Source organism: Opisthocomus hoazin, chromosome 15 (assembly GCF_030867145.1).
Source record: "Opisthocomus hoazin isolate bOpiHoa1 chromosome 15, bOpiHoa1.hap1, whole genome shotgun sequence".
NCBI classification, from domain to species: Eukaryota; Metazoa; Chordata; class Aves; order Opisthocomiformes; family Opisthocomidae; genus Opisthocomus; species Opisthocomus hoazin.
In genome coordinates, this window is record NC_134428.1 from 21,661,625 (window position 1) to 21,675,572 (window position 13,948).

The 13,948-nt window shown below is 38.3% G+C and overlaps 1 protein-coding gene across 2 annotated transcripts in view; it reads left to right on the forward strand.

Moving 5' to 3' along the window:
* Positions 1 to 13,948, forward strand: part of SDK1 (sidekick cell adhesion molecule 1) — a 429,398-nt gene that overhangs the window by 207,523 nt on the left and 207,927 nt on the right. The window lies entirely within an intron of this gene.

Below are 13,948 nucleotides of genomic sequence, written 5' to 3' on the forward strand. Positions count from 1 at the left end.
TCCATGAAGCCCTGTTAGTGGGATCAAGGGTCACAGAGGGCAGAAGCTGTGTGCTGTAACAGACAGCAGAAGAGACAAACCTGTGGTTTCTTCCCCAGTATGTTTATAAACTAAATGAACTTCTCTGGGGTTTTATGTGTATCTTTCTGAAGTGGAAATAGCATTCCAAATCCACTTGTGAATTCTGGCTGTACTGTGGCATGTAGATTGTAAACATTATTATTTCTGACAGTATAAAGAGGTTTGCTAACACTTTAGTAATTTCATTTTTAAAGCAAATTTGTATTGTTTGTATTATGTGACCAATAATGTACTTCCCACTTTAATTTCATATCTTAATTAATGCTAGAAATAGTCTGTGATCATGCATGCATAACAAGTGCTATGCAAAGCAGAAGGTAATATGGGCATATGGAAAAGAAAACACTTCAAAACACATACAGACCTGATACCATGACTGCAAAGTCTATCTGGAGTGTGAAAAATAGGCAAGATTAAATGGGTAAAAGAAACTGAAGAAAGATGGAATGCCAAACGTGGATTTGCTTGTGAAAATTAATATTAGCCAATGAGATTTTTAAATTGTCGTCTTGATATCCAGGATTATTAATGCTATGTGTGCATTGAAGGAAGGTACTCTGGCCATGAGGCATAACAGTCTCTGTACAGAAAATGAGATTAACGTGGTCATTCTGAACTTTGATCTCAGGATGAAACACATGTGATACATTAGATAGAAGTGAATAAATCTTTTTGGTCCAGTAACAGAAAATAATCACGCAAAAATATAGTCCTCAAGCAATATTCAGAGAATGGTTGCAGAAAAATTATGTGTTTTGGAAGAGTAATAAAGAATTCCAGCAAGTGGTTGGAAATAGATTGTTCAAGGTACATCAGGTGTGGAAGATACCACACTGAATTGTCACTGTCTGAATCTTATCAGATGTTAAGAGTGATGACATGTCATTTTCCATTAGGACATATATAAAATTTAAAGCCAGTTTAATCAAAATCAAATAAACCACAAGTGGAATATCCAATCTCTGTGTGAGTAGATTATACATTAATTATTGAGTACTGCCTTGCTACATGACTCAGCATGCATATTGCCACTTTCATTGAGGGCAAAAGGAAGAAAAAACTATAGATAATTCCCAGGGCAGTCATCCACTGAGAACAGTGTTAGATATGCATAACTTGTTATTCCTTGAAGGAGATCCGTGTCAGACTTGCTCCAGCCTGTAGGAAAAGCAGATTTGCAGGATCAGTCTAACAGCTGAGAAAGCTGTATTTCGAACCAGAACAGGACAGCTTACAAGACTGACAGCAGGAGAAAGGTATAGCCCTGAGCTAAGCAGAAGATGAGTTACAGGGCCTTATATTGGAGATTTAAGTCAATGCTTTGAATCGTGGCTGGAAGTAAATGGAGTCTGAGCGACATCTGGAAAATATCGTAAACTGTCCTTCAATGAATAGCTGCATTTGATACATGTTGAATAAGAAGATCTGGGGATGTTGAACATGTTTCAAAAATCCAGTCTAAAAGCCCTAATCATGATGACTTCTCTAGTAGGGCTCTGAGTATTAAAGGTAAAGGCATTTTGTTTCTGGTCAGTCTAGCCTATAGCTCAGTCCGTCCCAAGCAGCATGAAGTCTTCCACTCACCCATCGCTCTGATTACAGACACAATGCATGGAAGCTGGAAAACAGCTGCAGAAGAAAGCCTTTCAGCTTGTCAGTGTTGCTTCTGCTGTGCTTGGGTTTGCTTTTGTCTACATTCTGAGGCTGGTCAGACATTGAAAATGTAGACATGAGAATGCCCTGGTTCATTGAAAATTAACAGATCTTTAGAACATCTTGGTGTTTTCAGATATGTATCCAGTGCGCATTACTGTGATGGTTTATTCTTTAAATATGCTTTGCACTGAAGATGTGTTGGCCAATAGGTATGGTCACCCTATGAGAAGATCCAAGTATTGAGCAGTACTTGTCCGGAATGACGGAGGCCCTAGCTTGGTTGAGCAGTAGTGTTCTGCCTGCCTGCCCTCTAAAAACCACGTGTCCTAGTTTGAAAGTCCAGGTCACAGCATGAGGTCCAGTCCAACCATGCTTGAAATCAGTGGTCATTTCTTTCAAATGGACATGTGTCCACTGGTTTCAAGAGGATTAGATGATCGCTGAGGTGACAGACTCCAGTGAAATACAAATGATGTCCAACAGGCAGCATATTGGGAATAATGTCACATTTGAAATTAGTATGAGATGTCATAAATTAGTCCTAAATTTAACATGTCTTAAAATCAGTTGAACTGTATACTAAGCTAATGAAAATCTTGCCTTTTCTTTCCTTTTTTTTTTTTTTTTTTTTTTGACCATATGTCCCAGCTTTCATGTAAATAACACAAAATTTTTGGCTAGGAAAATCGGAAAGTCTGAAAGTCAAGAGTTTGGCAACAGAAATAGTAAAACTCAGTTTGCTTTCTGACTCAAATACATTACTTGCTTCCTGTTGAAATTTCACTGTTACTGTTTTGGAGGATTTTGGTATTAGCTCCATTGCTGGAACTTCCCAAATTGACCAAAGAGGAGTGACAGTGAATATATCACTGAGCTGTCACAAGCTTCTTAGGTGTGAATATTACTTTTCAATAAAAACAACAGCGAAATCCTTAATGTCCTTTCCTGTTTCCATCTATTCAACAATAGATTTGATGATATCTTAAACCAATCCTTAATTCTTTAGGCTTTTTCTTTTGTGTCCGTTGTGCCACTGCAGCAGAGCTGGTGAGATCTCTTCCTGAAGACTCTGGCTTGTCGGGGAATAAAATGATGTGCTTTTGATCTTCCCAGTGTTGGAGGGACACTTAAAGATCGAAATGCTCATTAAAGTGAGGCCATCATAAAAACTCTTATTCTCTCGAAGGCCATACTCGGTGTATCAGCTAAATGTCTCTGAAACGTTGCCTCCAAGCCTCTTACAGTCGTAGTGTGGAACTTAGACATACAGACTGATACACGGTGCTTTGCTGTAGGCTGTGCCACTTATACATGAAGGTGTTTTGGAGGGGAAACAGGGAGCAGGGGTGTTAAGAGCTAAGTTAAGGAAACTAACTGTAAGGATTTCTAGTATATAAGATGAATTTAAGAAGTTTTTTTAGAGGGAAGAAAAGGAAAAGATTCATAGGGAGCTTTTTATTACTGTAAGGAACTGGCTGAGGTATTCATGGCAACGTACGCCGTGCGTGCCCTTGTTACTTTATTACATGACAACACGGCAAGAGTCTGGTGCGACCTTAGAAGAAGTTTGAAAAGCCCTGCTGAGATTTTTCTATTATTAAGTGCAGTGCTGTAGATGTGAGGTGCTTTGGCCCAGTCTTAGAAACTTTTAACCGTATGTGCTGCTATTTCAGACCTTAGTCGAAGTATTTTATGAAAAATTTGAGAAAGTGTCCCCCAGTAGATGATTTAAATGGCAAGTTTGCGAAAGTTGGGTATGTGTAAGCTGTTCTGACAGCTGAGATGCTCCTGCTTCAATTGGCTTTGCAGCGCTAATCATCTGGAACTGCAATTCAGGGCCTTGCTTCTGGACCTTCTTGTTACGCTGTGAAATATTGAGATGCGTGTCGCTTCAACAGATTTATTAGTAAATTAGATAGTCTCAAGACCTATTCATAACACCGGGAGATACAGAGTGTTCTGCAGACTGACGTCTTTTTCTGATGCAGGCTTTGTAAAAACAGAAAACAAGATTGATGAAAATTTTAAAAACCTTGCCAGCCAGCATTTCTGAAGAGTCAAAGATAATAAAGCCAATTATCATTTAACGAAGATAAATTTTCCCCTTGAGCCCTGGCAATGCTTAAAAAAAAAAAAAGTAAAAAAAAAAAAAAGTTGGGGACTGAAAATTAAACTCCTGGCTTGGTTGCATTGCCATTAATTTAAAATACAAGGGTGTCATGTTGTTCTGCCCAGCTTCCACTTGCAAGAAGAATTTTATTCCATTACAGCAGACACTGACATGAGGCTAAATAGACACTGTTTGTCTCTGGTTGGTGCCTATTTCGTTCTTCAATTTAATGTATCGAAGCATAAATTTTGCAGAAGGGAGGAGTCCCATTTCTGACTCACAGTGTACTGATTGTGCACTGAAAGTTTTTGTTTGTTTTTCTGTTATAAAGAAAGGTTCTTATGATAGCACAAGATGTTTAGGTCACTTTCAGTGTCTGTTAAAATGAAATATTCTTTATATTGTTAGGAAAGAAAGTAGAGGGAAAATGCCCTATTACCTGTCAGTGTATTTGGTAGAATATTACTTTAGACATCCTTCTGTCAGGTTTGTTAAGAGAAGTTTTCAGAAGATTCTCAGCAGACGTTTTCCTCTCTGGAAGAGAGCATTTCACTAACATAATTTTTCATATTAACCATCAAGGTTTGTTCAAGTCGGCAGATGTTGAGGATCCTTCATGGATATGTTTGAAGCATACTGCTACATGAATTTTTCATAGCTACTTCCAGTTTTCAGGTGTAGGCAGGAAAAAAAAAAAAGAATGGGCTGGCACCCGCAGCGAGCAGATACTTCTGTTCTGAGGTCAAATTCACACAAGCTCTATAAACTTGTCAAACTGTTTTTAGTTCATGCCGAGGGAATTTACTTCGCTTAGCCTCTCCAGGTCAGTGCTGTTGACGTGAAATTAGTGCTTTGATGATGCTCTTTTTTTTCTTTCTTTTTTTTTGGTGGGGGAAGGAGAAAGAGTATGGGATAAAGTGAAATTGCATTTCTGCGCTGTGAATGTACTGCACATGCCTGAGGTTCTGATCAGCTCCTGGAGAAGCCCAACAGAGTACAGCTCAGGCCTCTGTGCACTGGTTTGAAGTCACTCTGAAATAATGACATTTCTTTCCCATTTTCCACCCAGGCTTTGCTTTCTCTTTGTCAAGCAGAGTTTGCCGGGTGGATTCCCTGGTGGGTGTGTCGTGTGTGGTTTCATAAGGAAACGTGTGCCTTTTGCTTTGATGGTCACTTCACATCATTTTGTGATCCGAAAAGTTAATTTGAAGGAGCCTGTGAAAGTGTTTGAGATTTAAAACTGAACCTTAAGGATAAATTCTGTGTAAATGCCATCTTTAGTACCCTGGCAAAATACTGTCTTGGTGCTTTTTCTTCAGTTGTAGCTCCAATCTGCTCTAATAATAAAGGGCATAAATTTTTAAATAGGGATTTTTTTTTGTTTCTTATTATTTTGAGAATAGATTGAATACAACTTAATCATGCTCTTGAGATAGATACGTGTAAGTCAAACACATTTTAGTAGCAAGTGTGGCTATAAGAAAAAGGAATAAATTGAGTTAGTGTTAAAGATTTGACTTTGATACATTGGAACAAATGTTAGTTGAAGCTTTATCCAGAGGTAGGAATTTCAGTGAAGGCTGCTATTCTCAATGGTTTACCCTATTACCTGCAAAAGGGATATACTGTGTTTCAGTGTAGAATCATTTTCTGTGCATTACAAAGAAGGAACAGATGATGTTCAGGATTTATCAGCATTCTTGGACTCCAGATTTCATTGTGTTGGTGCTTTTTTGTTTGTTATTGGTTTTGGGTTTTGTTTTAAAAGCTTCAGCCAGATCTCTTCCATCATTCTGTACCTTTCTTTTCCTTAAAGGAAAACTTTCCTCACTTTTAACTGTAGTGATATAGAAGGAAACCTGTGGTTAAAAGGATAGGTTGCTGAACTGCAGGAATAATAAAGATGAGCCAAGAAACCTCTGTGGCAGCTTGAGCTTTTCTTTGGCTATAACCAAATATTCTGTCAATGTTCTTGCTGATAAATAGCAGAAATATTGATTGCTCTCCAATTTCGTCTTCCTCTGGACTGTTTCTGATAATACCTATTGCCATACATGGTGCGCTTCTGCATCTGCTGCTGCCTCTGTCCCGGGCAGCTGGTAGGCTCTGTCCCCTCCTGCTGGTAGAACTCAACTTCCAGTTGACTTTCCTCAGACTCATGATAACGTTGTAAATATATCAACTCTAATAGAGGATGAGGTCTTTTTGCAATAATAATATAAGTTAATATAATAAACTTTCTGTAAGACTTTTTTCAATCTTACTATGAAGGGAACTTACATAGCCAAAATTGGCATAAAACATCTTTAAATATCTGGCACTTAATTTTCATCATGTTGCCTCAACAAATGTAATCAAGCTTTGAAGACATGGTTTATGGAAACAATAGTTCCTTCGTTTTCTCCCAAATGCAGCTAATGGCACCCTGTTCTTACAGGGACTCATCACGAGCTGGTGAAGCTAGGGAGACACGCCTAAACTGGGTGTCTGTTCCTTCGGCATATGTACATACATTATGCATGCTGCTCTGAAGAAATGGCAGATGCTAAAGTTTCTATTATCTGACTCGCTATTTTAACATAGCTGCTTCTTATACTTGTCTGTTTATAAGGTTTGGGGTTTGGTGTCTGTAAGAGATCTGAAGTACACAGACAGACTCAAAGTGCTGGTTTGTCTCCTAAACCCTTTATTTATATCTGACACATGCAATTAATCTCTCCCCATCTCTAATCACTTTTGCTATTACATTCATTGGAGTGATTTGTATCCGATCTCTGTCACTGCTCTGTAATTGATATGTGGAGATAAGAGGTTCTTAGAGGACACAAACAAGGAAAAGAGAAAATTGAATTTACCTTGCAATCATTTTATAAAATGTGACATACATCAATTATACATGCCATCCAGGAAAATGCCATCTTGAACAAACTGTGATGATTTGTTGGAAGGCCAACAGAAGAGAAATGCCACAAAACTTTTCTGGACAGGAAAGTATTGCTAGTTCAACAGGCAGACTTCTCCATCTCACCAATTCACCTACAGTTTTTTAAAATAATACTGCAGAATTTACAAAGAAAGTATCATTTTTGATCAGTGTTTTTCTTCTGTCAGCCCTGTACTAATACTCCGGTGTAGAAAGATGAAAGGAAGTTGCTGAAACAAACATTGTTTTGATCAGACATAAAAAGATGATACTGGTTACTTACAATTGAATCATCTTTCATGGGCAAAAATCGTAAGATTAATAGTATAGTCCAGTTCCAACTTCACTGCATTCGACCATGAAAACATTTCTTTTTAGGTTATCTTCTCTATTTCATTGCAGTGAGAAGTGAACTAATTTGCTTGCTCTTGCTTAAATACTTCAGTGCTCATGGTTAGTTGGAATTGTTGGCATAAGAGTAGTAGTTCCTGCCCGTACTTGAAAGTTGAAGTCATGCTTTGGAATCTTTGAAAAGCTTTTTAATATGTACTGATAATATTACAAAAATCAGTATCTAGTACATAGATATGATAAATAATACGGTAACACTAATAGAAATGATAAAATTTGGATGATTTATTGAAGTCAAGCAACATGCCATGTTGGCCACTTCCTGGGGTGGTGGGAGTGGCAGACAACCTTTCCCCTCGAACTGTTTATTTCTTTGTTATCACGAACGCCCAGGATAAATTGTACTTTCTAAGAACTTCCAGAGGAGACAGAAGTATAGCAATTTGTCGACATTTGTAAAGGGCTTTGTGTTTCAGTTTGTGTAAGTATTATAATTCTGAAGCTTTAAAAGGAGCAGCTACGGAAGACCCACCTATCAGTTTACCTCTCTTGAACCTTACCTTTTGATCTCTTCGGAGTCCCGTTCTGCTGTGCCATACTCCTGGAGTATGCTCAGTAGCTGGCTTGAAATATTTCTCTTTATTTCACATCTTTAGAGTCAAATTTGTTTAAAATATAATTTTCATTTATTTAGAGTAGCTCAACCCTGCTGAGGGCTGCTTTTTACCAAGAAAGTAAGAATCTGTAACTTCTTGAAGGGAGCTTTAGCTTAAACCTGTTATTTTAAGAAAAAAAAAATCACATTTAGCGAAAATCATCCACGTGATGTAGGGCTGTGATGGCTTTGTAGTGCTCTGTAATGCGACGGGTTGTCCTGGCTGGTCTGAACAAGAGGGTGAAAAAATCCAGAGCTCTTACTTGGGAAAATAGTGAGGAGCATCTTATTTCTTATGAACTGGATAAACTTGCAGGGGATTTTTTATTCATAGGAGTAGGACTTACGCTTCAATTTAGAAAATAAGTAATTTAGGAACAATTTGGTGGTGGTGTTTAAACTGTTTTTGTATTAGGCAACCTTGAAATGTCTTATAAACAATATAAATAAGGAATAATATATATGCTTGAAACAGATGTTTAATAGAATGACTTTTGCACTTACTCAGTTACTGCAAGAAGTCCTAACGATTGTGTTGCGCATGCTAAAGGTCTGCATGGCAGAACCTCCCCCGCCAGCGTATTTACAAAAACTAATTTTCATCTCAAGCCTTCACAAACATATGGTTGCTGGAGGGTTACCATTTTTAAAACTAGTCATATTAAAGAAGTTTTTAATTTCTTTTCAATATACATCACAGAAAAGGGAAATTGAAGAAGGGTAGAAACCCCTCGCGCGTCTGTGTCATCGTTCTGCCAGATAGACGTGATTTGTCTAAGCAATTCCAGAAGTGCACACAGTAGCCTGCTTATGGGCAGAAGTGAAAGAAAGAGATTACAGCTGCGACAGAAGCGTTGAAGAGTCAGGACGTGCAAGATTCAAGGTCGTCTGTAAAACTCTAAGTATTCTCCTTTGTGTAGGAGCATTATGGTTAAGGCATTTAATTTGATTGTTACTGTGGTTCCGTTCAATAGAAAAGATGAAAGTTAGTTATTTATACACTGTCCAGTTAGGCTTGGTTTTTTTTTGAATCAGCTAACCAATTTTTCTTCCAAATTCAAATAAAAAATTTAGTACTGGGAATATTTTTAGATTTCAGTAAGGACTTGCTAGGAGTTTAAAGTAACATAGAAGAATTGGCCCTTCCTACCCCATTTGTAATAAGAAAAAAACCTCAGACTTGGTTGTAACCAGTGTTGCTTCACCTGCTGTACATAAAAGCTGCATCGATTTCTTGGCGCTTGGTTGTACCACGGGAGCTGTAAATTGGCCATTGAGGATGTTCGTCATCCTTCGGTTTTGTCCTACTCAGTTTCACATATTGTCGTTTGCATCTTGGGGGTGGTTGGGCATCAGAGTAATCCAAGTTCGGATTTTTTTTTCCTCCTACAGGAGACAGAAACACTGCTTTCTTTTCACGTGCAGAGTATTGTCTACACTTTTAAGCCCATTAAAAAAAAAATCCATAATCCAAAACTCTACGTTTTTATGGTAGATAAATCGTTTTAGCTATGGAATGTGGGAACAAAGTTACAGCTCCTATAATCCAGGAGAACATCATGGTTAAATAGTGTATCTTTAAAGGACTGCAAGTTTTCTGTGATAAACATGAAGGAATACAGCAGCCAGGAAGGTGCACACAATGTCCTGGTCTCTAAGGCCCTGTTTGTGCAAAATTATTGTTAAATTTTCCCCAGCTATATTTACTGTTGAATATGTTTACAAGCTCAGAACAAGTAGCTTACTGCTGTTGGGGGGGGGGGGGAAATACTGCAGTGGACAGTCTGTTGGGTGAAGGAGGAAGGATGAGAAGTTGTGTATGAAAGGTTCTTGATTCCCCTCTTGTTCCTTATGCACTAAGAAGGGAGAAAAAGAAAAGCTTACGTATTGCCTCTGTTGGCTATATTTCGATCCGCTCTGCAAAGCCATGTGCTCGTAAACCTGACTTAGTAAAGACAGTCAAGACTTAAAAAGCCAGCGGTGCTGTATCTTCTGGAAATGCCAGGAAAGAAGCTACCCCCCCCAGTGCTGCCTTCAGCCCTGCTTGTGGGTTTATCAGATCACCGTGAGTGATGCTGTTGTAGCTATTAAAGAAAGTAATTGGTAGTGAGTGATTAAAATTGCAGATGGCCTTTTCAAGGTGATTATGAATATTAAATCAAGTCTGTAAATGCTAGCTAAAAAGGCCCATGAAACTGAAAAGTGAATATGCTGAGGATAATTGTGTAAAACGAGGATCTCACAGGCATGCTATGCTCATCTACCCCCCCCCCATCAATCGATCAACCAAACAAACAAAAAAACCCCACAAAGAAAAAGAATTCAAGTGGACCTATTGTATTATGTTATGTTATCCCAGGTCCATCGCTGTCGTCGCTGAGCAGTGCCAGGTCTGCAACATCTCCTGGGCCATGCGATGTTGTGTAATTAACAGCAATCTTTTCCTGTTCTTTTCCAATTGTAAGTGATTAGGACAAATGCTTCCACATCACCCTGGAACAAGGCCAAGAAATACCATCGAGTGACTTAATTTCCTTTGGCGATCTTTATCTCGCAAAGCAAAGGTTACGTGGGAATCTTTTTTTGTAGTTGAAAAATCTAAGGTTTGTTTTGTTCCGTAATTTAAAATGGAAACTTTGGATGCAAACAGAGATAAAGGTAGAGGAAACAGAAAAATAGAAGTCTTCATTTTGAGCCTTGCTTACTTACAGGGATATTTTAATACAAGCACAAAGAGTATTCACATATGTCTGTATAGGCTGTGAACTGAGAGCCCGAGGGTTTGTTTTCTGGTGCATATTGTGATCAGAGACTCATCACTTTCAGACCACTTTCATGCTTTCAAATAGAAGAATTTTGTATGGTTGCTTATACTTTGACGTATTATTATTGTATTGCGTGCTGACCTATCTAATCTGCTCTACTGTAAAACACCAGGGGATTTATTGTGAAGATTTATATAAATGTGTTTGCAATTATTCTTTATTACCTTTGGTGTGGCAGGAATCATTTGTTTAGTCATTGAAGGAGCTCTTTCTCCATCGGATAATATTGCTGCTTACCTGAATTTTGTGGGCATTGTAATGTTAGCGGTTTTGTTGTATATTGATTCTTCATCTAAATTAAAATTTTTTCACTTAAGGATATTCCCTTAGTAAATTTGATAAAGATTCTGCTTATTCCACTACAGTAACACATATTTCTAACCGTATTGGCTTAGGGACTGATCTATAGCCTCCTTCACAAAAACATTTGTACCACTAAAAAAATACTCAAACATTTATTGTTGGTTTATTGCTCGTCAATGCAGCAGGCGTGGCTGTAAGGGACGGGTGGTCTGAAGAGATGCTCAGCGCTTCCCTTGAGCTGTGGAAAGACAAGTTCCACCTCTTAATGCAAACAGACAATACCCAAGAAGTTATGAATAATTAAAAAAGAGGATTTTTTTCTATTGGAAGAAGCAATAGATTAGAATCTGATGATATGTTTTTCCACCCTCAAGACAACATGTAGATTTTCATTCTTCGAGAAGTGTCCTGTAGGAAGTAGAAGCACAGCAAATGTGGCAGACTGTTTAAAACTGAAAGTATCTTGGTAGAGTTTGGATTATCAGTTGCCACTTTGCTTTTTCAAAAGGATATCAGTTACTTATTTTGCATGATCCATAGGAAGCGTTGCAATTTTTATGGCCTGGGAGCCTTTTGAACAATAGTACTGTTGACCACGTTGTCAGGAAACACAGAGAACTGGCATTGGCGGTGGTGAGGAGAGGAAGACTGCTTTTGATTAAGCTGTGGCTGCCAGACCTGATATATTCGTTGGCGAAGAGGGCAATTTGCACTTTGTAGGCTAATGAGGAGGAATATTATGGAATCTGTCAGACCTTTTTGGACTTGATCAGGACTGCTGAATTCCTGTCTTGACTATAATACTGAATTTATTAAAAAAAAAAAAAAGTCTGGGAGGGTTATGCATTTTTGTTGTAGCTTGTAATGGTGCTGATACCTTGCCGTTATCAGAGCCGCAGAAATAGTAGCTGGGCTAATTGCTGAGGGCTCTTTTCATGCTTTAAGGATGGAAAAAGCAGTGTAATTTTAAAAACTCACAGATAAATCTTTTTTTACAAGATTGTTTCAAATGGTTTTTGTAATGGAAGAAGTGACAGACCTCTAATCAGTGTGGCAGTACGAGACGCTGTAGCATATGTGCTTATGAAGAAGGATGGATTAACACTGTTTGTTGGGAGTTTATGGCTAGCAGATACAGGTAGATAGTGTTTTTCTTGGTTCGTTTTTTCACTGCATACACCAGAGGAGGTGTTTTTTAATTTTCTCGAAATATTTCCAAGTTGTGAAACTTAAAACACACGAGTTATGAATTTACTGTGACTAATGACCAAGCTGTTTTTCTGCAAGCCTTTGCAACCACTTTCTTTACGGTAGCTTCTCTTTGAACCTGTACTTTGCTAGGTTTAAAGCAATAAAGCCATTTTCTGGAAAAGGATACTATGTATTCAAAGTAGAGGTTTGTGAATTCAGCTGACAGGAACTTATTGCGATGTTTAAAAGACTGAGTTTTAAGAAGTCAATTATACTGGCTTAGTTTTGTGTGGATCTGGTACTTCAGTTTCACTTCCTAATGTCACAAGGAACCTTGATGACTTCTTAGCATCTTAATACAGTATTTACACATGCTTTGTGACACAGGATACCAGTGGAATGGGAAGTATAAAACTCATTTATGTGTTGATGCTGAAGATATTACCTTTGTCATAAACGCTTATCCTTAACTAGATGGTATTTTTAAAATATTCATCAGAAGGGAATATGGTTTACCCAAGTCATATTTGTGATGTAAAAGTTTGTCAGCCATATCTTTTAATAAGAATTTTCAAAAAATAAATTTAATCTTTGCGGTGCAGCATAAGCTACAGATTTGTGGAGAGTTTTGTGCGTGAGTGCAAACAGCAAACCTGTCTGTGCTGATGGCCTGCTGACTCCCAAAGGAACGGTCTCTGGAGAAACACTGACCCACAATCAAATGGCTCTGCAGCTCAGCTCCTTTTGGCATCCTATTACGTTTTTCAGACATAGGAATTAAAAAAAAAAAAAAAAAAAAGAAGGAGGAGAGGAAATACAGTTATTGCAGACAGTGTGTGGTAAAGAACAGGACATTTTGTGAAACCTGTCAGCTTTTGAAATATACGACAGAAGCCCCCCTTTTTTAACGGTACAGTGGTGTATTTTAAGTGGTCTCCACATCCTTAACTGCAGTGGGCTTGTGGTTGGAATGGGGTGAAGGTGACCTGACCTGCACAATCAATTCAAAATGGAGAGAGACTTGCATCAAAGTTGTCTTGCTCTTACTCTGTCCTCTGCAAATTCAGCAGTGTGAAAGGAGGGGGCTTGCCTTTAGAGCCCGAGTTGTTCCTTTTGATGAGGCCTGAAGAACAATCTCTCCTTTTCATCCTTGATCACCACGGGAACCTTAAAATCTGTGTTTCAGAAAGAAATCCCGGGTAGCAGTCTCTGGAAACGTGCAGCACTCGCCACAACTGCGTGATAAGTGATACAAAATCTCAATGAAAAGTGCAGGTCCTGGTTGAGGAGAGGCATGTGCTGAGTCACAGAAACACGTACGGTGTTGAACGCGTTGCCTCCGTCAGGCTGTAGATCCCAGTTTCACGAGCTTTGCAGAAGATGGGGCCAGTTATATTTTTTTATTTGTATTTTTTTTCCAAGACTGTATCGCAGGCAATCCATTCAGAAATTACCAAGAAAGCTTAGGAAAGGAAAGGGATCCTCTGGAAGTCACAGCAGGTTACTACTGTAAGTAATTCTCATCTTGCCATTTTGCTCTGGTTTTACCAAACAGGGAATGCTGAAAACAACATAACCAAGTTGTTTATGCAGTTAAGGATTTACGGCAATGTGATTCTCATTCACAAGAGCAGTGTGTGTGTGTGAATTCTTTTTTACAATATGCCACCATGATCCTGAAGTAATTCAGAGATTGATTTGTAAAACGTTCTGAATCAATTAAGGCTTTAATCAGCAAGAGGCAAACTTCAGATGGCTCATGGACTAATTTTACCATCTCCCATCAACATGAACCTAAGCTGGAAAAAGAAAACAATTAAGGGGATGTAATTATCTGTCCTGATTACTGAATT